Source organism: Triticum dicoccoides, chromosome 5B (assembly GCF_002162155.2).
Source record: "Triticum dicoccoides isolate Atlit2015 ecotype Zavitan chromosome 5B, WEW_v2.0, whole genome shotgun sequence".
NCBI lineage: Eukaryota > Viridiplantae > Streptophyta > Magnoliopsida > Poales > Poaceae > Triticum > Triticum dicoccoides.
In genome coordinates, this window is record NC_041389.1 from 153,975,780 (window position 1) to 153,987,204 (window position 11,425).

The following is an 11,425-nucleotide window of genomic DNA, read 5'->3' on the forward strand; positions in this document are numbered from 1 at the left end:
TCATCTGTTTTTTTTCGGAAAAACTGCTAAGTCCCGAAATATTTTGCATAATCATGCCATGTTCATCGCATCATAACTTGCTGCATACTACTCCGTTTTGTGCGTGTAATATGTCAAATTGTTCGCCTCGACGAGTACTTCATTTCATTCCATTGCATCATGTTCATTTGAGTCCATCTTGATGCCTGAATCATCGTTGCAAGAGTGCTATATGATGTTAATCTGCTGAAACTGTTATAACATGCTCATTTGTCATTTTTGCCATGTTTGATGTGTGCATCCTATGAACATGAGCTCTACATGTGTTTTGATCTATGCCATGCCATCTTTATAGTGGTGACATCCATGTATTTTTGTGACTTGTGTAGAGAGTGCATCAAGCTTGTTAAGTAGTGTACTTGTTGTTGTTGTTTTCCTGACTGATTCTATTATATTTTGTTGCTATGTAAACCTGCTGCTACAAGTCATTCTATGCATAATCTGGAGATGTTCACTAAGGATGAATTGTTACACATGTCTTTCTCTATCCATTCATGCCCTGGTTGCATTTATATCCTGTTGTAACTTGTTGTAATCTTGCTCTCAAATTGCTAAATAATGTTGTTGTCAGCCTGTTAACATTAAGTTCAATGTTGCCATGAGCTTTGCTAGTGATCCATGCACCCTATGAACTTGCTCTTGCCATGCTTAGCTTCTCAAACATGTCTTCTTACTGTTGGTTGCCTTGCCATGCCATGTATTGCTCTGTGGTGAGTGTTTCAAGCTCACCAACATGCCTACTTATTGTTGTTCCTGCCATGTATGAATCTGTCATATAACTTGCCATGTTTACATGGGTGCCATCATATCTTCTGATCCTTTTTGGCTCATGGTCAGTAAGGGACTTTTGTTATATCCAATTAGTAGATTCATGCCTTGACTTTGTTTTCCATGATAAGTTCCTGTAACATGTCGTTTGATAGCTCTAAACATTGCAACCTGATGTTATTTCTGCAAAGTCTGAAACTGTTAATATATGCAATCTTGCCATGTGTGTTTGAGCATGTTCTAGTGATTTCTGGAGTTAGCTTAGTGTTCATGTTTTGTTTTGCTTTACCTATACTTCATGCCCATGCCTTTTGTTCTTATGTTGAGGTGTTGTAGCATGTTGTTCCGATGCTTGCAATATGCCTACTTGCTGTTTTGGACAGATTGTTGCTATAACTTGTATAGAGTGTATGTGTTACACCGTTGCTCCGTTTTGAGTGTGCTCTATATGAAACTTGCTTGTTTTTGCATGTAGTTTCATATTATCATGTTGCATCCTTGTTTTGGTGTGTTTGCTTGATGTTTGTATGCATTTTGCATCAATGCCATATTTAACTTGTTTTGCTCATATCTTCTAGGCCGTAGCTCCAAATCTAATGAACTTTATATGTAACTTGACTAGAATTTCGTGTAGATCCTCTTGGTGCTCTTTAACTTGCTGTTTAACAACTTGAACATAAGGTTTGTTCAGATCTGGACCAATTTCGAAACTTGCATATGAGGACTTACCGGAATTGTTATATGTTGTTTCCGGCCTCATTTAAACTTGCTTTGATGTGTTGCTCTTGTTTGCATCGTCTCTTGCCATGAGTAACCTCATCTAGGTTTGTCATGCATCATGCTTGTTGTGCATCATGCGTTGTCTATGTGTGGTGTATTTACCATGTTGTGTGTTTCTTCTCGATAGTTCCCGTTTCGTTGCGATCGTGAGGATGCGTTCGTCTACGTGTGGTTCGTCTTCGTGGCTTCATCTTATTCATGGACTCGTTCTTCTTCCTTGCGGGATTTCAGGCAAGATGACCGCTACCTTGGATCTCACTACTATCATTGCTATGCTAGTTGCTTCGTTTTATCGCTATGCTGCACTTCCTATCACTTGTTCTTCAGGCCTCCCCAAATTGCCATGAACCTCTAACCTTTGACACCCTTCCTAGCAAACCGTTGTTTAGCTATGTTACCGCTTTGCTCAGCCCCTCTTATAGCATTGCTAGTTGCAGGTGAAGTTGAAGATTGCTCCATGATGGACAGGATTATGTTGGGATATCATAATATCTCTTATTTAATTAATGCATCTATATACTTGGTAAAGGGTGGAAGGCTTGGCCTTATGCCTGGTGTTTTGTTCCACTCTTGCCACCCTAGTTTCCGTCATACCGGTGTTATGTTCCCGGATTTTGCGTTCCTAACGCGGTTGGGTGATTTATGGGACCCCCTTGACAGTTCGCTTTGAATAAAACTCCTCCAGCAAGGCCCAACCTTGGTTTTACCATTTGCTTCACCACCACCTACCTTTCCCTTGGGAGTAATTAACCCAAGGGTCATCTTTATTATAGCCCCCCCGGGCCAATGCTTGTCTAAGTGTTGGTCCAAACTAGAGCACCGTGCGGGACCATCCCTTGGCAACTTGGGTTACGTCGGTACCTGTACGCTTCGCTTATCCGGTGTTGCCCTGAGAACGAGATATGTGCAGCTCCTATCGGGATTGTCGGCGCATCGGGCGGCTTTGCTGGTCTTGTTTTACCATTGTCGAAATGTCTTGTAAACCCAGAATTCCAAGACTGATCGGGTCTTCCTGGAAGAAGGTATATCCTTCGTTGATCGCAAGAGCTTATCATGGGCTAAGTTGGGACACCCCTACAGGGTTTAAACTTTCGAGAGCCATGCCCGTGGTTATGTGGCAGATGGGAATTTGTTAATGTCCGGTTGTAGATAACTTGACACCAGATCCGAATTAAAATGCATCAACCGCGTGTGTAGCCGTGATGGTCTCTTCTCGGCGGAGTCCGGGAAGTGAACACGGTCTTTGGGTTATGTTTGGCGTAAGTAGGGTTCAGGATCACCTCTTGATCATTGTTAGTTGACGACCGTTCCGCTTGTTCTCTTCTCGCTCTTATTTGCGTATGTTAGCCACCATATATGCTTAGTCGCTGCCGCAACCTCACCATTTTACCCATTCCTTTCCCATCAAGCTTTGCTAGTCTTGATACCCATGGTAATGGGATTGCTGAGTCCTCGTGGCTCACAGATTACTACAACAACAGTTGCAGGTACAGGTTATGCGATGATCAGGACGCGAGAGCTATGTTTGCTTGTTTGGAGTTCTTCTTCTGCTTCTTCTTCGATCAGGGGATAGGTTCCAGGTCGGCAGCCTGGGCTAGCAGGGTGGATGTCGTCCGAGCTTCTATTTGTGTTTGATCCATAGTCGGATGTTGATCTTATGTAAGATGATGTTGTATTCGTGTGGCATTGTATGCCTTGTATGTATCCCCATCTATTATGTAATGTTGATGTAATGATATCCACCTTGCAAAAGTGTTTCAATATGCGGGTCTATCCTTGGTGGGACCTTCGAGTTCCTCTTGGATAGGGTCGCATATTGGGCGTGACACTTGCCCACCATGGCACCTTCGCACTCCGCTTGGCGGCCGCCCACTACCTTCGGCTTGACATTGAAGGTCTTCAGCCATAAGCCGAAGTGGGGCTGGATGCAGAGGAAGGCCTCGCACACAACGATGAACGCCGAGATGTTGAGGATGAAATTCGAGGCCAGATCATGGAAATCCAGGCCATAGTAGAACACGAGCCCCCGGACAAATGGGTGAAGTGGAAAACCTAGTCCGTAGAGGAAGTGGGTGAGGAACACCACCCTCTCATGGGGCCCGGGGGTGGGGATGAGCTGCCCCTTGTCGGGGAACCGATGCGCGATGTCGCTGGACAAGTATCCGGCTTTTCGCAGCCTCTTGATGTGCCCCTCCATGACGGAGGAGGCCATCCACTTGCCTCACGTTCCGGACATGGCTGGGAAGGTTGAGGCGAGATGTGCGGACTTGGGCGCTGGAGCTCGAGTACGCGGAAATGGATAAGCAAAGGAGGAAGAAGGCGTAGGTAAAAAAGTGGATCCTTATCCCCTTATATGGACGGACGAAACTATGCGTCCCCACCAGCCTGGTAAAACTCGCTTATCTCCCAAGCACCGTAATCAATGGCGCGGTTGGGTTACCCACGCCCGTATTGATGAGAATCCCGGAATAAGGGGACACGATCTCTACTTTGACAAGACGTGCCAAGGAAACCGCTTCGCTAAATGCGCTGAGGTGGAACAGTAAAAATGATTCAAATAAAGGCTTGGCCGTGGTGTGATGTCACGCCACGAAATACGTCAGCAGATTGAACTTGTGTAAATATTATTCTCTCTATGGTGGTATGTGGAACTTATTTTGCAGAGCCGGACACTATCCTTGTGTTCAAAATCTTCTACGAAGTATTCGGGGGAGGAACCCGCCTTGCAATGCCGAAGACAATATGTGCGCCGGACTCGTCATCATTGAAGCCTGGTTCAGGGGCTACTGAGGGAGTCCTAGATTAGGGGGTGTCCGGATGGCCGGACTATCACCATTGGCCGGACTCCTAGACTATGAAGATACAAGATTGAAGACTCCTTCCCGTGTCCGGATGGGACTTTCCTTGGCATGGAAGGCAATCTTGGCAATACGGATATGTAGATCTCCTACCATTGTAACCAACTCTGTGTAACCCTAGCCCTCTCCGGTGTCTATATAAAACGAAGGGTTTTAGTCTGTAGGACGAACAACAATCATACCATAGGCTAGCTTCTAGGGTTTAGCCTCTCTGATCTCATGGTAGATCTACTCTTGTACTACCCATATCATCAATATTAATCAAGTAGGAGTAGGGTTTTACCTCCATCGAGAGGGACCGAACCTGGGTAAAAACATCATGTCCCTTGTCTCCTATTACCATCCGCCTAGATGCACAGTGCGGGACCCCCTACCCGAGATCCGCCGGTTTTGACACCGACACTGGCATGAACCATGCGGCTATGATAGCGACGCAGGGCTAGCTAGTAGCGTGCAGCACGCGTAGCATCCCGGAGACGGTTTTCCTCGAGTAGCACAGCATCGTCACACCGGTGCTGATCTTGCGCTACTTCATCGTTGGCAAGCACTTGAGGGGACCCATAAATGAGTTCCGTGGGGATAACTACTTCTGCCCCGTAGACCAGGGAGAAGGGATTCTTCCCTGTAGCTCGGTTAGGTGTCGTTCTGAGGGACCACAGAACTACCGGCAGCTCCTCGATCCACCGCCTGCTGTGCTTCTGCAGCGTATCAAAAGTTCGTGTCTTGAGTCCATAAAGCACTTCAGCGTTCGCCCTCTCAGCTTGTCCATTGCTCCGGGGGTCTGCCACAGAAGCGAATGAGATCTTGCATCTGAGGGTATGAACGTATTGCATGAAGGCATGGCTCGTGAACTAGGTGCCGTTGTCAGTGATGATCCTTGCCGGATCTCCAAAACGACACACCAATTCTTTCAAGAACTTGATAGCTGACTGAGCAGTCACCTTTCTCACGGCAGTCACTTCAGGACACTTTGTACACTTGTTGATGGCAACAAACAAGAATTCAAAGCCCCCGATTGCTCGGGGAAGGGGCCGAGGATATCGAGCCCCTAGACCGAAAATGGCCATGATAGAGGGATTGTCCGAAGATCTTGGGCAAGCAGGTGTATTTTCTTGGAATGAAACTGGCAGGCTTCACATTTTGTGACTAACTCAACCGCATCTTGGAGGGTTGTGGGCCAATAGAATCCTTGTGAGAATGCTTTCCCAACTAACGCCCTTGATCCAATGTGGGAGCCACACATTCCTCTGTGAATCTCAGCCAGCAGTTCCTTTCCATCCTCCCGGCAAACACACTTCAATTTCACACCATTGGGCCTCCTTCTGTATAGAGTGTCATCGACAAACTGATACATACTGGCCCTCTGGGCTACTCTTTCAGCTTCATCTTGATTGCCAGGGAGTTCTCCGGTTTGGAGGAAGTGAACAATGTGCCTTGCCCAAGTTGGAGCCTGGGGCTCGGCAACTAGGACTAGCGGCACCTCCTCTGCTGCAGGAGCACCAGCCTCGTTCATGGGGTCCATAGGCCTGGCTGGAGGGGGTGGTCCGGCAGGCTGTGAGGAGTTGTTTTCGGCAGGGTCTATGCCGGGAGCAGACGGCTCTACCGGGAGAGGCTTACCATAGTCCAACTTTCTCCTCTTCCGGGCCATTGTGGATGGTGATACAGAGGGCTGAGAGATATGGAGAACAAAAGTTCCTCGTTCCACATGAAGCTTCTACACAACACACTTTGACAGGTGATCAGTTATGTTGTTTTCCGCACGGGGTACGTGCTTTGTTTGCAACCCATCAAAGTGCTCCTCCAATCTCCTCACTTCCTCAACGTATGTTTCCATCAATGGGCTTTTATAATCCTTGTTGACTTGTCTCACCACAAGCTGTGAGTCTCCTCGAATGATCAACTTCTTAATTCCCAACTCTGCTGCAATCCTAAGCCCGGCAAGGAGCCCTTCATACTGAGCTGTATTGTTGGTGGCTTCTTCCCGGGCAAAGTGCATTTGGACAACGTACTTCAAGTGCTCCCCGGAGGGGGAAACAAAAAGCACGCCAGCCCCTGCACCTTGTAGGGAAAAGGCACCATCAAAATACATAATCCATTCTTGGGGTGATTCCTTGCCAGGGAGAGCCGTTTCTATTACTTCCTCATCATGGGTTGGCGTCCATTCTGCAATAAACTCTGCCAGTGCCCTGCTCTGAATAGTTGATGTACTCTCAAACTTCAAGCCAAAGCTGGATAACTCCAAATCCCACTCCACTATTCTGCCGGTGGCCTCAGGGTTTTGGAGTATCCTTTGCAATGGAAAACAAGTGACAACCGTGATCTAATGGGCTTGGAAGTAGTGGCGCAGTTTCCTTGAGGCCATGATGAGGCCAAAGATCAACTTTTGCATGCCAGAGTACCTCGGTCTAGCCCCTTATAATAAGGAGCTGATGAAGTATATTGGGCGTTGGACCACTTTCTTCCTTGCCGCGTCCTTGGGGTTGCTCTCGTTGCCGTGCTCATTGTTGTTTTGATCCTTTTCTGACTCTGTCATGATCTGCACACTTTCTGCCTCATCCACTTCTCGCCGTGCTACCAAGGCCGCACTAACCACTTGGTTGGTTGCCGCCAAGTAAAGCAACAACGGCTCTTGGAGTTTGGATGCAACCAAGATAGGTACCGAAGATAGGTAGGCCTTCAATTCCTGCAGAGCTGCATCTGCTTCCGGGGTCCACTTCATAGGCCCTGCTTACTTCAAAATTTTAAAGAACGGCAGGGCATGCTCGGCAGACTTGGAAATGAATCTGCTTAGCATGAAAATGCATCCCGTCAAGCGCCTTACATCCTTAACTATCCTTGGTGCTTGGATCTACTCAATGGCCTTGATCTTGTCAGGGTTGGCTTCGATCCCCTGATGGGACACAAAGAATCCAAGTAGCTTGCCAGAGGGAACACCGAATACACACTTCTCTGGATTAAGCTTCAAGTTGATCTTGCGCAGATTTGCAAATGTCTCCTCCAAATCCTGGACAAGGGTGGTCCTATCCTTGGTTTTGACCATGATGTCATCCATATAGGCTTCTATATTTTTGTGCAACTGTGGCTCAAAACCAATCTGGACTGCTCTTGCAAAAGTGGACCCGGCACTGTTTAATCCGAAAGGCATGCGAACAAAGTTGTACGTACCACATGGAGTGATGAACGATGTCTTCTCCTCATCTCCTTTGGACATGAAGATCTGGTGATATTCGGAGTATGCATCTAGAAAGGAGAGCAAGTCACAACCTGAAGTGGAATCCACAATCTGATCAATGTGCGGCAAGGGAAATGGGTCCTTCGGGCAAGCCTTGTTGAGATCTGTGAAATCAAAGCAAAGCCTCCATTTCCCATTCGCCTTCGGGACCACCACTGGATTCGCTAACCATGTAGGATGCAGTACTACTCTGACCAAACCAGTTGCCTCTAGTTTCTTAATTTCCTCGGCAATGAACTGCTGCCGCTCCAAGGCCTACTTCCGGACTTTCTGCTTGACGGGTCGGGCATGTGGGCAGACAGCAAGGTGGTGCTCGATTACCTCCCTACGAACACCGGGATATCAGGTGGTTTCCAGGCAAACACATCGATATTCGCCCGCAAGAAGGCAATGAGCACGCTTTCCTATTTGTCATCAAGGCTGGCGCTGATAGTGAAAGTATCATCAACGCCAGCCAGCCCTGCCGGGACCTTCTTCACTTGGGTTGCAGTAACCTTGGATCTCTTGCTATTGGAACTCTCCGGCACGTCATCAATGTGTGTCGTGCACTCGGAGGGGGCACGCTTCCTGGACTCCTTGTCGGAGGTCCTACAATCCCTCTTCTTTCCTTTGCTTTCCTTGGCGGGAACTGCTACTACCGCAGCCTCTGCTGCGACTACATCCCGGTACATCTTGTCCATGCAGATAATTGCATCCTTCTCATCTAATGGGATAGTGATGACTCCTAGTGGCCCAGGCATCTTCAAAGTGTTATAAGCATAGTGGGATGCTGCCATGAACTTAGCCAGGTCGGGCATCCCAGAATCCCATTGTACGGCAGGGGGAGATCAACCACATCAAACACAATCTTCTCAGTCCGATAGTTCAGTTCTCCCCAACCGTCACCGACAACGTAATCTTCCCTTTAGGATGGCTCCTGACGGGGTTAACTCCTTGAAAAGTGTCGGTGACCTCTAGCTCTTCTTATCCTATCTAAAGCTTTCTAATAACTGCTAGGGAAATCAGATTCAACCCGGCCCCTCCGTCCACTAGCATCTTTGTAACCTTGAGGTTGCGAATTGTCAGGGATACCAATAACGGCAAACACCCTACCACTGTGGTGCGACCAGGGTGATCCTCTTCGTCAAGGATGACGGGTATGCAGGACCATTTGAGCGGTTTACGGGCCTCTGGCACTGGTTCAACAGCATTGACCTCTCGTGCCCATCGCTTGAGTTGGCGATGAGAGGTGTGCAGCGATAAACCTCCATCAATGCATAGGGCGTCAGTGGCCTTCTGAAATTCCTGCTCGCTAGTTTCCTCTTCATCCCCTCCATCACTGGCATCATCACCAATTTCCTTCTCTTAGCCCCTGGCAGGCTTCCCTTGGTTCCGAACGGGTCTACCAGGGCGATTTGCTTCACCACCCCGGACCTTATCACCAGCAGCATTCTAACCTTTTTCCTTATCACGCTTATCATACTCTGCCCTCTGTTTCTTGACGAGCTGCTCAACCTGATAACACTCCTGAAGGTCGTGGCCTTTGGTCCGGTGGATCTTGCAGTATGGCCCATCGGCTTTCCCAACTTTTTCGGCAGTAGCGGCTTCCCGGTAGGCAGCGCACGCGGAAACTTCCTTGCTGGGGGGCCTCAACCTTGGCCTTCTTGACAGTACTAGGTGAGCCCGATCCTTCCACAGTCATTACTGACTTATCCCTTGGCTTCTTATTGCGCTTCTTGCCCTTCTTCTCACTTGTTGATTCATCCTCATCCTCTGAATCAACATTAATGCAATCTTCTTCTCCGGGCAACTTCCTTCCTTCCTCCATCCGAGCACATTTATCCACCAGTGTATATAGTTCTTTCACAGTCTTGGGCAACCGCACGTTCATTTAGGAACGAATGCGGCGGTTGCGCACATTGGACTGGAAAGCTGCTATAATGGCTGTTGGATGGATATTTGGAATATTTCTATGAACTTTAGTGAATCTCTGTAAATACTTATGGAGGGTTTCTCCTTCCTTCTGCTAGAGAAGCTGCAGGTCGCTAGGCCTGCTGGGCTCTTGGAGGCCACTGGTGAAGGCACCGATGAACTCGTGGCACAGATCTGACCATGAAGAAATTGAGTTCGCCGGCAGGTGCATCAGCCAAGACCTCACATTGGACTTGAGGGACAAAGGAAAGTAGTTGGCGAACACCTTCTCATCTCTTCCCCCGGCAGCTTGAACAACGATGGTGTAGATGCTCAATAACTCTATTGGGCTTAACCTCCCGTCGTATTTCTCAGGTATTTCTGGCTTGAACGTGCGAATGGACGGCCAACGGACTTGCCGCACCTCTCCTGTAAAGGCAGGGCAGCCAACCTCGAAAGGCAGGCACCCGCCAACACCGAGCACAGGCTCGTCGACATTGAGGTCGTCGCACCAGTCGGTCTGGTGGGGGTCGTTGTGGCGCCGTTCGGTGACAACATGCGCATCTCCCCGCCGCCTATCTTCCAGGGTTCGACATTGTCTTGGACATGTTCGAGGGTCAGAAGAGGCCATCGAGACATCGTCAGGGTCCCGATTCTGCTGTGCCCTCGCCGGCTGCCATGGTGGCGACTGAACCGTGGGGATGGCCCCCTTCGTACGGTCAGCAGTGCGGGTGGTGGCTGTCACTTGGGGAGGTTGCAGAGGGCAAGCTCGTTGTGAGCCCCCAGCTTTAGCGAAACCGAGCATGCTTTGGATGGTGGCACGCCATTCATCCATCTGCTTGGCTGCTGGCGGGAACTGATACGTCCATTTTGCATCATGCTTTTATATCAATATTTATTGCATTATGGACTGTTATTACACATTATATCTCAATACTTATGGCTATTCTCTCTTATTTTACAAGGTTTGTCATGAAGAGGGGGAATGCCGGCAGCTGGAATTCTGGCTGGAAAAGGAGCAAACATTGGAAACCTATTCTACACTGCTCCAAAAATCCTGAAACTCCACGAAACATGTTTTTGGAACTTATAAGAATTATTGAGCGAAAGAAATACATCAGGGGGCCCACACCCTGTCCAGGAGAGTGGAGGGCGCCTCCCCCCCTACTGGGCGCGCCCCTATCTCCCGGGCCCCCTGGTGGGCCTCCGGAGTCCATCTTCTGCTATATGAGAGCTTTTACCCTGGAAAAAATCATGGCAAAGCTTACGGGACAAAACTCCGCCGCCACGAGGCGGAACCTTGGCAGAACCAATCTAGGGCTCTGACGGAGCTGTTCTGCCGGGGACACTTCCCTCCGGGAGGGGGAAATCATCAACAACGTCATCACCAATGATCCTCTCATCGGGAGGGGGTCAATCTCCATCAACATCTTCACCAGCACCATCTCCTCTCAAAACTCTAGTTCATCTCTTGTATCCAATCTTGTATCAAAACCACAAATTGGTGCCTGCAGTTGCTAGTAGTGTTGATAACTCCTTGTAGTTGATGTTAATTGGTTTACTTGGTGGTAGATCATATGTTCAGATCCTTTATGCATATTATTACCCCTCTGGTTATGAACATGAATAAGCTTTGTGAGTAGTTACGTTTGTTCTTGAGGACATGGGTGAAGTCTTGCTATTAGTAGTCATGTGAATTTGGTATTCGTTCGATATTTTTATGAGATGTATGTTGTCTTCTCCTCTAGTGGTGTTATGTGAACGTCGACTACATGACACTTCACCATTATTTGGGCCTAGAGGAAGGCATTGGGAAGTAATAAGTAGATGATGGGTTGGTAGAGTGATAGAAGCTTAA